This window comes from Bubalus bubalis, chromosome 8, assembly GCF_019923935.1.
Source record: "Bubalus bubalis isolate 160015118507 breed Murrah chromosome 8, NDDB_SH_1, whole genome shotgun sequence".
Classification (NCBI taxonomy): Eukaryota; Metazoa; Chordata; class Mammalia; order Artiodactyla; family Bovidae; genus Bubalus; species Bubalus bubalis.
In genome coordinates, this window is record NC_059164.1 from 30,500,971 (window position 1) to 30,514,209 (window position 13,239).

A 13,239-nucleotide genomic window follows, 5' to 3' on the forward strand; every position below is an offset into this window, starting at 1 on the left:
TTAGGGCTTTGGGTTTTATTCTCATCTATTGGAAAGTTTGTGATACCATCTGGTTATTTTAAAAGGCTTACTTTGGCTGTATTGAGAACAGACTGTAGGGGTGCACTGAGGCAGGAAACTCTATATACAGGTGGTTGGAATAAATACAAGTGACCGCTGAAGAGAGCTTGGTCTAGCAAAGTCACCATGAATCTGCTTTTGTACACTGGATGAAGAACCGAAAGCTCAGTAGTACACAGCAATGACCAAATCTGGACCCAAAACCCATGCTGTATTTGCAAAGGCCTCCAGGTTAAATCTCCCACACATCTGCAGTCTGCAGAACCTGCATATCATCATATTAAGGGTCAGACTGACAGACCAAGTACCCACAGTTCCCTTATTCACTTGTACAAACTGCACAAAAGATGACAAAGCTTTTGGGACCAGACAGACCTGGGGTGGAGTCCCTACTCCATGGAAAGCAGAGCCAACTTTGGGCAAGTTCTTAACTTCAGAGCCTCCGTTTACCAGTGGGTAGAAATGGAGAGTCTCCCATCAAGTTGTGGGAGAACAAATTAGAATTATGTAAGTAACAGTTTAGCAGATCACAGGCATTTGGTAGAAATTAGATCCAAAATACAGCCACATCAGTGTGAAAACGGCCACTTTCTGCCCTTTGGAAGTAAAAGTACTTCTGCAATTTTCTAATTACCCCGTATAACATCTTTTGAAAGAGTACCCAGATTCCTGGCAAGTCTCCAGGAAATTGATTTAATCTGATTCTGTTAACTACCGTATTTCCAAGTACTAATTGTGACACCAGAGCTGCTTGCAAGAAGTGCAGATTCCAGGGCAGCATCCCATTAGCTCCCAACAAGAGCTCCAGGGTCCGGGCCAGGAGTGCACTGAAATATCAACAGGTTGTGCTGCCTTTTGAGAAGCATCCTCCTGATTCAGCTCCAGGGAGAAGGGGCCCCAGGACTAGCTTCACCAGTCAAGGAAGAGTTGGAGACAGGTCTCAGCCCTGCTTTGCAAAAAAAAAAAAAAGCCCCTCTGTCTCCTCTGTGGCGGCTGCAGGAGGCGCAGCCACTAAAGCGAACAATTTTTCATACTGAGGAACATTTCAGTCCCTTTCGGAATGGCGGTAATTTACCTCTCGTTTTAGGGTCCCCCTCCGCAACACCCCACCTCCTATCAAGCCGGGCAGCGCACAGCCTTCGCGTCTCCTGCAAGATTTCTTTCCTGACCACAGCGACACCCGCGGAGGAAACGCGGTATGTGCACGTGAGACGCGGAGATAGTGCCGCAGGCGAAGCATCCCGGTGGCCGCGCGGGGCAGGGAGACCACGCCGGGCGAGGGACGCAGGCCAGTTGCCTGGCTGAGGATCGCCCCGGCTGCTGCCCAAGAGGGCCCTGGGGGAATTTCGAGGTGGCACCCCGCTAGCCCAGGTGATCTTCTTGGAGGACCAGCTGTCTCTTGGGAAATAGAGGAACCAGCGCCCTCCAGTGGCTGCGAGGCAATTAGCACTTCTGTTAGTTATTAACGAGCCTCCCAGAAAGCAAGATATGAGCCTATGGTCCAAGAAGGAAAAAAGAAAACAAAAACGCTGGAATCCTCCTGCCAGCCAGGCCCTGAGGCCACAGTTCCTGCTACCCCTCTGCCTTGTTCATGTGTGACTCTGGGCACATCTCATCACCATTCTCCAAGCCGTAACTCCACAGGAGAACGTAAAAAATTTAGAGTAGGAAGTTTCCCAGGGAACAACTGCTGGGAGGCAGATATAACAGGGAACAGAGAGAAAAGGGAGAGAAATCAAGAGAGCTTCCCCAGAAAGATGTAATCAGACAGGAGGAAGGCAGCAGCGGTGCATGGGATTTTAGCCCAACCCCCTTTCCTCCAAACCTGCCTCAGCCACTTCATCCTTCTCTCCTTGTTCCTAAGGGGTGCCCCATGAGACTCTGTCTGCACAGGACTTGCTTTTGAAGTCTCCCTCGTTTCGGTATCTTAGCTTGGGCTGCTGTATGACAGCAGTCACTAGGTGACTGAGACACATGTGTCTCACAGTTCTGGGGGCTGAGAGGTCAGAGATGAAGGTACCCATGTGATCAAGTTCTGGTTCAGACCCTCTTCCTGGTTTGCAGACTGAGGTCTTCTCACAGGGTCCTCACATGGTAGACAGCAGAGGGAAGAAGCAAGCTCTCACTGTTTTAAGGAAGATTTTTTTTTTTTTTTTTTTTGGATGCAGACCATTTCTAAAGTCTTTCTTTAATTTGTTACAATATTGCTTCTGTTTTATGTTTTGGTTTTCTGGCCATGAGACGTGTAGGATCTCAGCACCCTCTGCACTGGAAGGCCAAGTCTTAATCACTGGACCACCAGGGAAGTCCCTCTTATCTCTTCTTATGAAGAGATCTGATCTCATTCACAGGACGTCACCCTCATGATCTAACTGCCTTCCAAAGGCCAAATACTATCACTTTGGGGATTAGGATTTCTGAAATTTGGTGGTGGGAAAAAGCAGTTCATTAAAAAGGGTCCCTGAGGACATCTTGGGGATTCGGAGACAACAAGAATTTAGTACTGTCACATTAGATATTATCAGCTTCTGCTCTTTCCATTATCAGCTCTGAGATACAGGACTTTGTAGTCCCTGTTGTACCCCTGTGCCTGGCATACGGTAGCTGCTTAATATATCCCTGTTCAGTGAAAAATTCTAAAACACTAATTTGGAATTTACTCTGTGCCAGGCAGCCTTATAAGATCTTCATCTACAGTAACCCTTTACTCCTAACTACAACTATAGGAGGTAAGGTTTTCAGATAAGGAAAGCCGGCCACTCCATAAATAATACATACAGGTTCACACATTCAGCAAGTGCAGAAGCTGGAATCAGGCCTGGGCTTCCTGGCCTTCTCACAGCTCCCCAGGGCACAACACTGCCTCTTATGAATGAATGGAGGGAAAACAATGTTGGTTCTTTGGGAAAAGATACAGGCTTTCCGGCTGCAAAACGCCTGAGTAATGAGGAAGACCCTTCTGACTGAAGGGAGAATGGAGCCCCCGGGTCTCCAGGCTCTCAGATGAATGTCTGGAACCTCACTCATAGTAACCAGCCCCTAGGGGATCTTCCCCATGCTTTCAGCTACGGCTATGGTTCTCAACCTGGGCTGTGCTTTTAGAGTCACCTGCAAGAGAATTTTTAAAAACCCAGTGTTGTTTTTTTTAAAAAACAAAACAAAACAAAACACCCTGAATTTTAAAAATTTAGGCCATCCCCCAATACTAACTGCATCAGAATCTTTAAGGGTGAGTCCCAGCCATGGATTCGGAGAAGGCAATGGCACCCCACTCCAGTACTCTTGCCTAGAAAATCCCATGGACGGAGGAGCCTGGAGGACTGCAGTCCATGGGGTCGCTAAGAGTCGGACACAACTGAGCGTCTTCACTTCCACTTTTCACTTTCATGCATTGGAGAAGGAAATGGCAACCCACTCCAGTGTTCTTGCCTGGAGAACCCCAGGGACGGGGGAGCCTGGTGGAGTGCCGTCTATGGGGTCGCACAGAGTCGGACACGACTGAAGCGACTTAACAGCAGCAGCAGCAGCCATGGATTCAGCGCTTCTGAAAGTTTCCCAGGCGACTCCAATGTGCAGGCGAAGTGGAAGGACCCTGGCAATCAATCGGGAAACACAAAGCTGGTGCTTTCTCAAGGGGTGGCCACTGAGCACCGATTCAGAGTCACTAGGGTTACTTGTCACCAGTACAGATTTCTGGGCCCCATCCAGGTTTATCCCATCAAAATCTCCTGGAGTGGGTCAAAGGAACTGCTCAGAAGAAGAAACAGACGCTCCCAGTGATGTGTATGCAAAATGGGGTCTGAGAGCCGCCGCCAGGGCAGTTGTTTTTAAAGACGGTCCCAGGCAAGCGGCGCGTCACCTGGCACCCATCAGAAACGCAAGGCAGCAGCCGCGCGAGGCCTCCCGCACCAGAGACTGCAGGGTCGGGCCCAGCAGTCTGCGCCCATTGAGGCTCCGGGTGGCCTTGGTGCCGCCAGCCTGCAAACCACTTCTCCGAATAAAGGGCTTCCAGGTCAAATCCCAGCTTGGTCATTCATTAGCCAGGTCGCCTTGAGGTGGTGGTGGCGCTTTAGTCGCTAAGTTGTGTCTGACTCCTGCAACCCCATGAACTGTAGCCCGCCAGGCTCCTCTGTCCAGGGGATTCTCCGGACAAGAATACTGGAGTGGGCTGCCGTTTCCTTCTCCATGTGACCCTGAGAAGCTTATTTAACTCCTCTATGCTTCAGTTTCTTCATTTGTCAGTTGGGTGGGAGTGGGGGTGTTATTGGTTGAATTATGTCCCTCCAAATGTATATGTTGAAGCCCTCACTCTCAATACCTCAAAATGTGACCTTTTTCAGAAAAAGGTTCATTGCCAATGGAATTAAGATGAGGTCCTACCGGGGTAGGGTGAGCCCTGATCTGATATGACTGGTCCCCTTATGAAATGAGGAAACGTGGAGACAGACAGGCCCACAGGGAGAGTGTCCTGTGGAGAATGGGTGATGCCCCACAAGTCAAGGAGCTACCAGAAGCTAGAGAGAGACGCGGAGCAAATCTTTACCTAGTGCTGTAGAGGGAGCGGGGCTCTGCCCACACCTGGACCTGGGACTCGCGGGAAACGACACACCCTGTGTGAGCTCCTGTCTGTGGTGCGGCATGATGGCAGCGCCAGCAAACCAACCCGGGGACGGTCGGTATGAGCCGTAGCGCAACACCTGCTGACGGTGGCTTCCCAATAAATGTTAGATTTTGTTATTTAAAAAGGGAGGAAAAGTGATTCTGTACACTGTCTCCTTAAGTAGGCGTTAAACCTGAGGAGGAGGAAAAGGAACCAAGCAGGAAATTCCATCCAGTGGACGGAGGCTGGGGTGGGCAGCAGCCACGGCGTGTGCCAAGCCACCCTGGCCCTGGCTGGAGGCTAAGAAACAGTGGACAGATGGTCACCATTTCTGGTCACTCCTGACCTGGAAAAGAGCCAAATGAGAGATCCAGAGGCAATGGTGTGCTCAGCTCTGATGTAGCTTTCATCTCCAAAGCTCCCTGGGGAGGGCTCAGACCTTCCATGAACTGTCCCGGCCCTTCCCGGTCAAAAGCATCCCTGCCCGGGGACCAGAACCTATAACCAGCTCCCGTTCTACTCAGACCCTCCAGAAGTGTGTGTGTGGGGAGGTGGGGGGTGGGGAGGGAGGGAGCCAGGGAGGTGGGGGGAGAGCGAGAGAGGGGTTCATTGAATCACCTGAAATGAGTATTAATAAAGCAGAATACAAGTTCCCTTCATCACCCTCAACAGCACAGTGACCTGGCTGCTCGTTAGACAGTGCCCAGCCTCTCTGTAAGGGCTTCCCAGGTGGCTCAGTGGTGAAGAATCTGCCTGCAATGCAGGAGACACAGGAGACAAGGGTTCGATCCCTGGGTCATGTAGAATCCTGGAGGAGGAAATGGCAACCCACTCCAGTATTCTTGCCTGGAAAATCCCATGGACAGAGGAACGTGGTGAGCTGCAGTCCACGGGGTCACAAAGAATCAGACACGACTGAGCGACTAACACTCATTTTTTTACCGACATCCCACCCAGTTCTGGAATATCCTCCTCTCCCCCCGCCCCAGGCAGTAAAGGAAGTAAGGGGGCACTAGTTTTGTGAGGAAAAGACTCTGCTGTGTGAGCCTGTGCAACTATGCAACCCCTCTGAATTTCAGGGGTTTGGTTTTTCTCCTTTAAAATCGAGTTATTAATATTTCTTTGGCTTTTCTCATTTGGTTGTTAAAATTCAAGGAGATTGCCTGTGTTCAACATAAAGAGTGATACAGGTGTAAGCACTGCACAGTAGGGAAACTGATCATGGCGTTGTAAACATATCCTGCTTGTCGGTGGGGTTCACTGACCTTGGTATGAGGGTTTTGCATATGTCCTTAATGAATGCAGGTGAAATTCAACAGAAAAGGAGCACACTAAGTAAGGGCAAAGTGAAGAGAACTAACATCTATGGCATTATTTCATTTAATTCATTCAAAAATCAAGTGAAAGAGCAGTTGTAACTGAGTAGAACCCTTTGGGGCCTTTCCAGGACACACACCCTCATGTCCTCCACTTGCCTCTTGTTTGTAGAAAAACTTGAGCCTCCTAGGCATTCCCCAAGTTCTAATCAGAGAACTGAGAAAATGCAGAAAGAAAAGAAATCAGTCAAGCAAAATAATAGTTTAGCCATTAAACAAAGTCAAGGACCTTTAGTTCCTCTTCAAGGGCTACAGATAATATTCTGAGCCATATCCTTTGAGCTGTTTTGCAGATACCGAAACCTCCACCAGGTGGAAGAAGTTAACTGCATGCTGCTGCCCACAAGCACATAGCGCCCAGACCGGTTGGAACTGGAAGGTTGATTAACTTCCAATTACTTCACCACGAGACAATCAGGCACTGCACAACCCTCCTCCCTCATCATGTCTTTAAAAACCTTTCCCTGAGAGCCAGTGGGGAGTTTGGGTCTTTTAAGCACTAGCTGCCTGGACTCTTTGCTTGGTGCCCTGCGATAAATCTGCACTTAACTTCACACAACCCAGTGCCAGAAGACTGGCTTCACTTCGCATGGGGTGACCGGACCTGACTGGTTTGGTTACAAAGCAATTAACCAAATGTTAAGCCAGAGGTTCCCAAACGTTCTCAGTTCAGGGTCCTCCTAGTGTGTCAGCACCCCAGGAAAGGAAATACCTAACAGGTCTACTTATTATGTAGTCAGGTTCAAACAATTTAATCCACATTGACAGCCTCAGGTTCAAACAATTTAATCCACACTGACAGTCTAACAGCTTAGCACCTGTTGGGCTCTGAACGCTTCTCAGATTTTGCATTCAGATACAACTGCCAACTCGTTTCTCATTCCCCATTGCCTTTCACACAGGTCTAGTATCTGATCACAGCTGAAGTTTTTCCTAGTCGTCCATAAGACAGCAACAGAAGGAACACAGTGATCTAAGGCGGAAAATAAACTAAAGCTAGAGGCACACGTGACGCTGGACAGAGGTGCCTGTGTTTCCCAAGATACGTGTTACATAAAGATACCCCAGAGAGCTTCCCGTGAATTCACTGTGGTGCCGCTGGGCACCTCAGTGAACAGTTTGGGAACAAAGGTAACAAACTCATGTTCGAAAGTGTGTCGTAAATTGTAGTCAGAACTTTGCAAACGCTAACCTGCACAGGGATCCCCTGGGGGGGTCTCCTTACATTGTGGGTTCTGATTCGGCAGGTCTGGAATGGGACCCCCGAGAGGCTGCTTTTTTATAAGCTCCGAGTTCGGGCTACACAGCCAGTTCACAGCGCTCGGGGCAGCGAGGCGTCAAGTGAAGCACCCAGGAGAGGTGGGGTGGCTGGTGCCCAGTCCAGGCCTCAAAGCCTCCCCGCCTCTTTCCCACAACCTTACTGCCTGCCACATCATTACAACCGTAGGAGCATATAAACAGTATTTGAGTTCGAGTTTCTAGCTCTGCCCGTAAGGAAGTTTAGAAGTTACCTCTCCCACCCACATAGAGACCAAAAGAAAGCTGAACAAACTGAAAAATCAACAACTCTCTCAGATCCATCAGAGAACTGAAGCCATAGGGCAAGCCACTGCCCCACAGACTGGAGAGACCTACCGGCAGATGCAGAGTCGCAACTCACCAGAGCAGCAACCAGTCTGTGGGAACCGGCGCCTGGGGGGGAAGAGCTGAAGTGTGACGGGCGAGGTGCGGGAGGCCAGGTGGGTTAACCTCCAGGGAGGCTCCCACACTTCTGGGAGTGCAGCCTGCTGGAGTCCTGCAGGTTCTCACAGGGAAGATGGAGAAGAAGCCCTTCCTACGTCTGTGTGGGGGAGGGGAAATGGCCTTTCTTAAACACACCCAGACATTTCCATTCTTCCTAACAAGGCCTGCCCTCAAGAGAAATTTACTAGAGCCTAACCTGCTGAGGTTTTACCAGACCCTAACCAACCTGGGGGAATGGATATACCCATCTCGACCTTCCCCAGCCTCCCTGTCTCACCAATGAGGGACAAACAAAACAAAGAAAATGGAGACGCTCTTATGAAGGTCAGCTCACTAAAAGACTGTCAATTGTAGGACCACAGACGCTTTCCCTCCACATCACCTTCCAGATCACTGGGGCTCCGGTATGACAACTGGGGAATACACCTCCGAGAACTGTGCCTCTCGGAAGATTCAAGAAGCCTCTGGGGAAATCCAAGGACCACAGGGGAGGCAAAAACAGGGACACAGAGCAAGTTTAGCCTCTAACACCTTATAGCTACAGCAAACAGAAAACACAGCCCAAGCCCGAGCCAGATAAACACAAAACCTTTCACTAATGGCCAGTTTCCCTCAGTTCCTTGTACTCTATTCCACATCTGTCTGGAAACAAAGAAGCATAAAACACTTTGAAGAGCCTCCAAATACCTGGCCCATGCTTCACTGTCCCAGCAGACTTCACTAACAAAACACAAATTCAAAACTCAAATTATTCAGAATTTCGGGACGGAAGCCACAGAGCATCACAGGCCAAGCAGACCATGCATCTGCGAAGCCAGCCTGCACATCAGCCACAGTCTGACCAGCACGCGTGACTCTGGTCATTAACAGCTGAGCTCTCTGTGCTTCAGATCCGTCCAGGAGCTAAGTTCTGGAAAGGACGGGGTTCTGAGCAGTTGGTCTTAGTCTGGCAGCTCTGTTTTCCTTCAAATCACAGTACATGCAGACCTCAGAGATACAGTGGGTTCAGTTTCAGACCACCCCACAGAGTGAATGTCATAACAAAGCAAGTCACAAATCTTCTGGTTTCCCAGTGCACATAAAAGTTATGTTTACACTACGCTGGACTGGTTCAAAATTGAGAAAGGAGTACAACAAGGCTGCATATTATCACCCTGCTTATTTAACTTAGACGCAGACTGCCTGTTTGCTAAGTTTCTTCAGTCACGTCTGACTCTTTGTGACCCAATGGACCATCACTTGCCAGGCTCCTCTGGGATTCTCCAGGCAAGAATACCAGAGTGGGTTGCCATTTCCTTCACCAGGGGATCTTCCCAATCCAGGGATCGAACCCATGTCTCTTATGTCTCCTGACTGGGAGGCAGATTCTTTACCACTAGGCCCACCTGGAAAGCCCAGGTATGTAGAGTACATCATGTGAGATGCTGGGCTGGATGGATCACAAGCTGGAATGAAGATTTCTGGGAGAAATATCAACAACCTCAGATGTGCACATGATACCACTCTAATGGCAAAAGTGAAGAGGAACTAAAGAGCCTCCTGATAAGGGTGAAAGAGAGAAGTGAAAAAGCTAGATTAAAACTCAACATTCAAAAACATTCATGGCATCCTGTCCCATCACTTCATAGCAAATAGATGGAGGAAAAGTGGAAACAGTGACAGATTTTATTTTCTTGGGCTCCAAAATCATTGCAGACAGTGACTGCAGCCATGAAATTAAAAGATGCTTGCTCCTTGGAAAGAAAGCTAAGATATACCTAGACAGCGTATTAAAAAGCAGAGACATCACTCTGCCGACAAAGGTCCGTATAGTCAAAGCTATGGTTCTTCCAGTAGTCATGTATGGATGTGAGAGCTGGACCATAAAGAAGGTTGAGCACCAAAGAATTGATGCTTTTGAATTGTGCTGTTGGAGAAGACTCTTGAGAGTCCTTTGGACTGAAAGGAGATCAAACCAGTCCATCCTAAAGGAAATCAACCCTGAATATTCATTGGAAAGATGGACGCTGGAGCTTAAGCGCCAATACTTTGGCCACCTGATGTGAAGAGCCAACTCACTGGAAAAGACCCAATGCTCAGAAAGATTGAGAGTAGGAGGAGAAGAGGGCAACAGAGGAAGAGATGTCTGGATGGTGTCATTGACACAATGGAGATGAATTTGAGAAAACTCCAGGAGATAGTGAAGGACAGGGAAGCCTGGCATGCTGCACTTCATGGGGTTGCACTCAGACAGGACTGAGTGACTGAACAAGTGGGAGGAGATGTTGGAAAAAAGGTTCATATTGATGCCATACCATTTGAGATGCCTTCACACAAATGTTCTTTCTGCAAAGGACAGTCATTTTCAAACCAGACTGCACTTTAGAATCACCTAAGGCACATGTGCCTTATCTCCAGGGATTCTGTTTTAATTAGGGTGGTCTAGACTTAGCAGCAGCAGCAGCAGAGGCTTGACATTACTATTAAAAAAAAAAATTAGCTCTATTGAGAAATAGTTTACAAATAATAAAATTACCAATTTTAAATGTACAATTTGTTGAGCTTTAAGAAATATATATATTAAAAACTCCACCATAATTATGATGTAGAATATTTCAATCTCCCCAAAATGTATCTTTTTTGTCCACTTAGGCTGCTGTAACAAAATACCACAGGTTGGGTAGCTTTTAAAGGACATATGTTAAGTCCCCCAGTTCTGGAGGCTGGCAAGCTGAAGACCATAGTGCCAGTATGGTCGCGTTCCGATGAAGCCTGTGTCCAGGTCCACAGTTGGCACCTTCCCTCTGTAAACTTGCAGAGACGAAGGGGCTAGGGATCTCTCTAGAGCCTCTTTTATAAAACATGAATCCCACTCCCAAGGGCTCTGCCCTCATGACCTAATCACCTCCCAAAGGCCCTGTCTCCTATGACCATCAACTTTGGGGGTCAGGATTCAGCCTATTCAGGATATTTTATAATGTATGTAGACACTGTAATGTGTCTATCCGTTTACCAGTTGGTAAATAGTGGGTGGTTTCAGTTATTGGCTCTTATGACTAAGTCGGTTATAAACTTTTAAGGATACGTCTTTGTCTCGACATATCTTTTTACTTCTCTTAAGTAAATATCTATGAGTGGCAGTGCTGAATTGAATGGTAAGGATCCATGACAGTTTATAGGAAACTACCAAACTGTTTTCCAAACTGGCTATATCGTGTTGAAGTCCCACCAACAATGTATGGAGTTCCAGTTACTCCACATCCTTTGCCAGCACTGGTTTTATCTTGTATCAACAGGTCCTATTTTATCAGAGTTTGATGATTCTTCATTGTAAACTTTCCCTGTTTACCTCCTGTGTGGCCTAAGCTCCAGACTGGATGCAGGCAAATTGATATAGACTTTAAACTATGAATTCAGTTGCTTCATTTGATATACAAGTACTGGGCTCCTGGTAAAGAATCCGCCCACAATGCTGAGACCCTGGTTTGATTCCTGGGTTGGGAAGATCTGCTGGAGAAGGGATAGGCTACCAACTCCAGTATTCTTGGGTTTCCCTTGTGGCTCAGCTGGTAAAGAATCTGCCTGTAATGTGGGAGACCTGGGTTTGATCCTTGGGTTGGGAAGATCCCCTGGAGAAGGGAAAGGCTACCCACTCCAGTATTCTGGCCTCGAGAATCCCGTGGACTGTAGAGTCCACAAGGTCACAAAGAGTCAGACATGACTGAGTGACTTTCATACTATTTATTATTTATTTCTTGAGTAAACTTTATGAGTTTATATCTTTAAAGATATCTGTTGGAAAGTGACATCATCAAAATGGCAAAAATAGAAGCTTTCTATAGTCTTCCCCTATAAGAATCACCAATTAGACAATCACCCACAGATCAGAGAGACTCTGTGGAAGTCCAAGAATCCAGCAGAGGTTCCAGCACGTGACTGGAGCAACAAGGACAAAAATCTGCAACTGAACGCATCAGAGAGGGTAAGAGGAACATCTGACTTTACCTACACCACGCCTCTCCTGGGTAGCTCAGCTTAAGGGACAAGAGAAACTTTCTCAGCCTGTGATGTCTCCTGTGTGGGAAGGTGAGAGTGTGAGAGGAAGTGCCTGGATTCTCCAGCTGTGTGAACACTGCCAAAGAGGCTTGTTTCTCTCTTGCCCCATCCAGAGTTCTAAGTCAGGAGCCGCACACGTGGACAAACCTTTGGCTGGCTAACTAAGGATAAAAAGAGAAGACTCAAATAAAATCAGAAACGAAAGAGGAGATATTACAGTTTGCCACAGAAATACAAAAGATCATGAGATAGTAGTGAATAATTATATGCCAACAAGTTTGATAACCTAGAAGAAATGAGTCAATTCCTAGAAATTTACAACCTACCCAGACTGAATTACGAAGCAGAAGATATGAACACACCAATAATGAGTAAGGAGACTGAATCAGTAATCAAAAACTTCCAAAAAAAGAAAAGTTTAGGACAAGGTGATTTCACTAGTGAACTCTACCAAATGTTTAAAGAAGAATGAACAGTACACAAACTCTTTCAAAAAACTGAAAAGAGGGAACATTTCCAGGTTCATTTTACAAGGCCAGTAATACTCTAGCCAGATAAGGACACTACAATTTAAGAAAATTATAGGCCAATATCCCTGATGAACATAGATGTAAATTTTTCAATAAGAGAAACCCAATAAGATATTAGCAAGCCTAATTCAAAAGCAAATTAAAAAGATCATATAGGAATTTCCCTGGAGGCTCAATGGTTAAGACTGCAGGTTTTCACTGCCATGGGCCTGGGTTCAGTCCTTGGTCAGGGAATCTAAGATACTTCAAGGAATGCAACATGGCCACGAAAAAAAAAAAAAAAAGTCTGGCCTCTTATCAAATACTGGATAACTGCCTTGCAGATACAGAAGGAATCCTAGTGGAGAAGAAAATAAGAAATACTGAGAGAACACTGCAAAACCGATTTTTTTGTGTTTTTTCAAACTTGCTTTCCTAAACTGGTGTCCACTTATACCCCCATTCAGTGTATTGCCTCAAGCCCCAAAATGCTGGAAACTACTACTGCATTAAATAACTTGTTAGATGAAAAGATTAAACTTTGGCTCTTAGCTGATTTGGGGGCTCTACTGTGCCTCTGTTGCACTCTTGAGGTTTCGTTTTGTCTGCCTGCCCATCAATCTCAAAACCCAGCATCCAGGGCTGTCTGGAGATGAGTCAAGCAGCCATAAGACAGATTGGGTGTGATCTGGGATGTGAGTCCAAGTTTTACAGATAAGCAGCTCGGCTGCCTTGCAAACATGTGAGCCGCTAGATGGCGCTCCATGCTCACACTGAACCTGCCAGAACGCCACATCCCCGGAGTCTGACAGGCTTCCAGGACCGACTGAGCCTTTGGGCACCACAAGCACGGTGCCTAAGGTGCACCATACCTTTAGAAACCCATGCGAGTATTTTACTTTCTTCTAAAGTCAAG

General features: G+C 47.1%; 1 long non-coding RNA gene across 3 annotated transcripts in view; it reads right to left on the reverse strand.

The window, feature by feature from the left end:
- Positions 1-8,902, reverse strand: part of LOC123334673 — a 77,052-nt gene extending 68,150 nt beyond the window's left edge. For all 3 annotated transcript variants that reach the window (XR_006552705.2, XR_006552706.2, XR_006552704.2), the window contains exon 1: positions 7,672-8,902. This is a non-coding gene — a long non-coding RNA (uncharacterized LOC123334673). The remainder of the gene's footprint in view (positions 1-7,671) is intronic.
- Between the last annotated feature and the right edge of the window lie 4,337 nt (positions 8,903-13,239).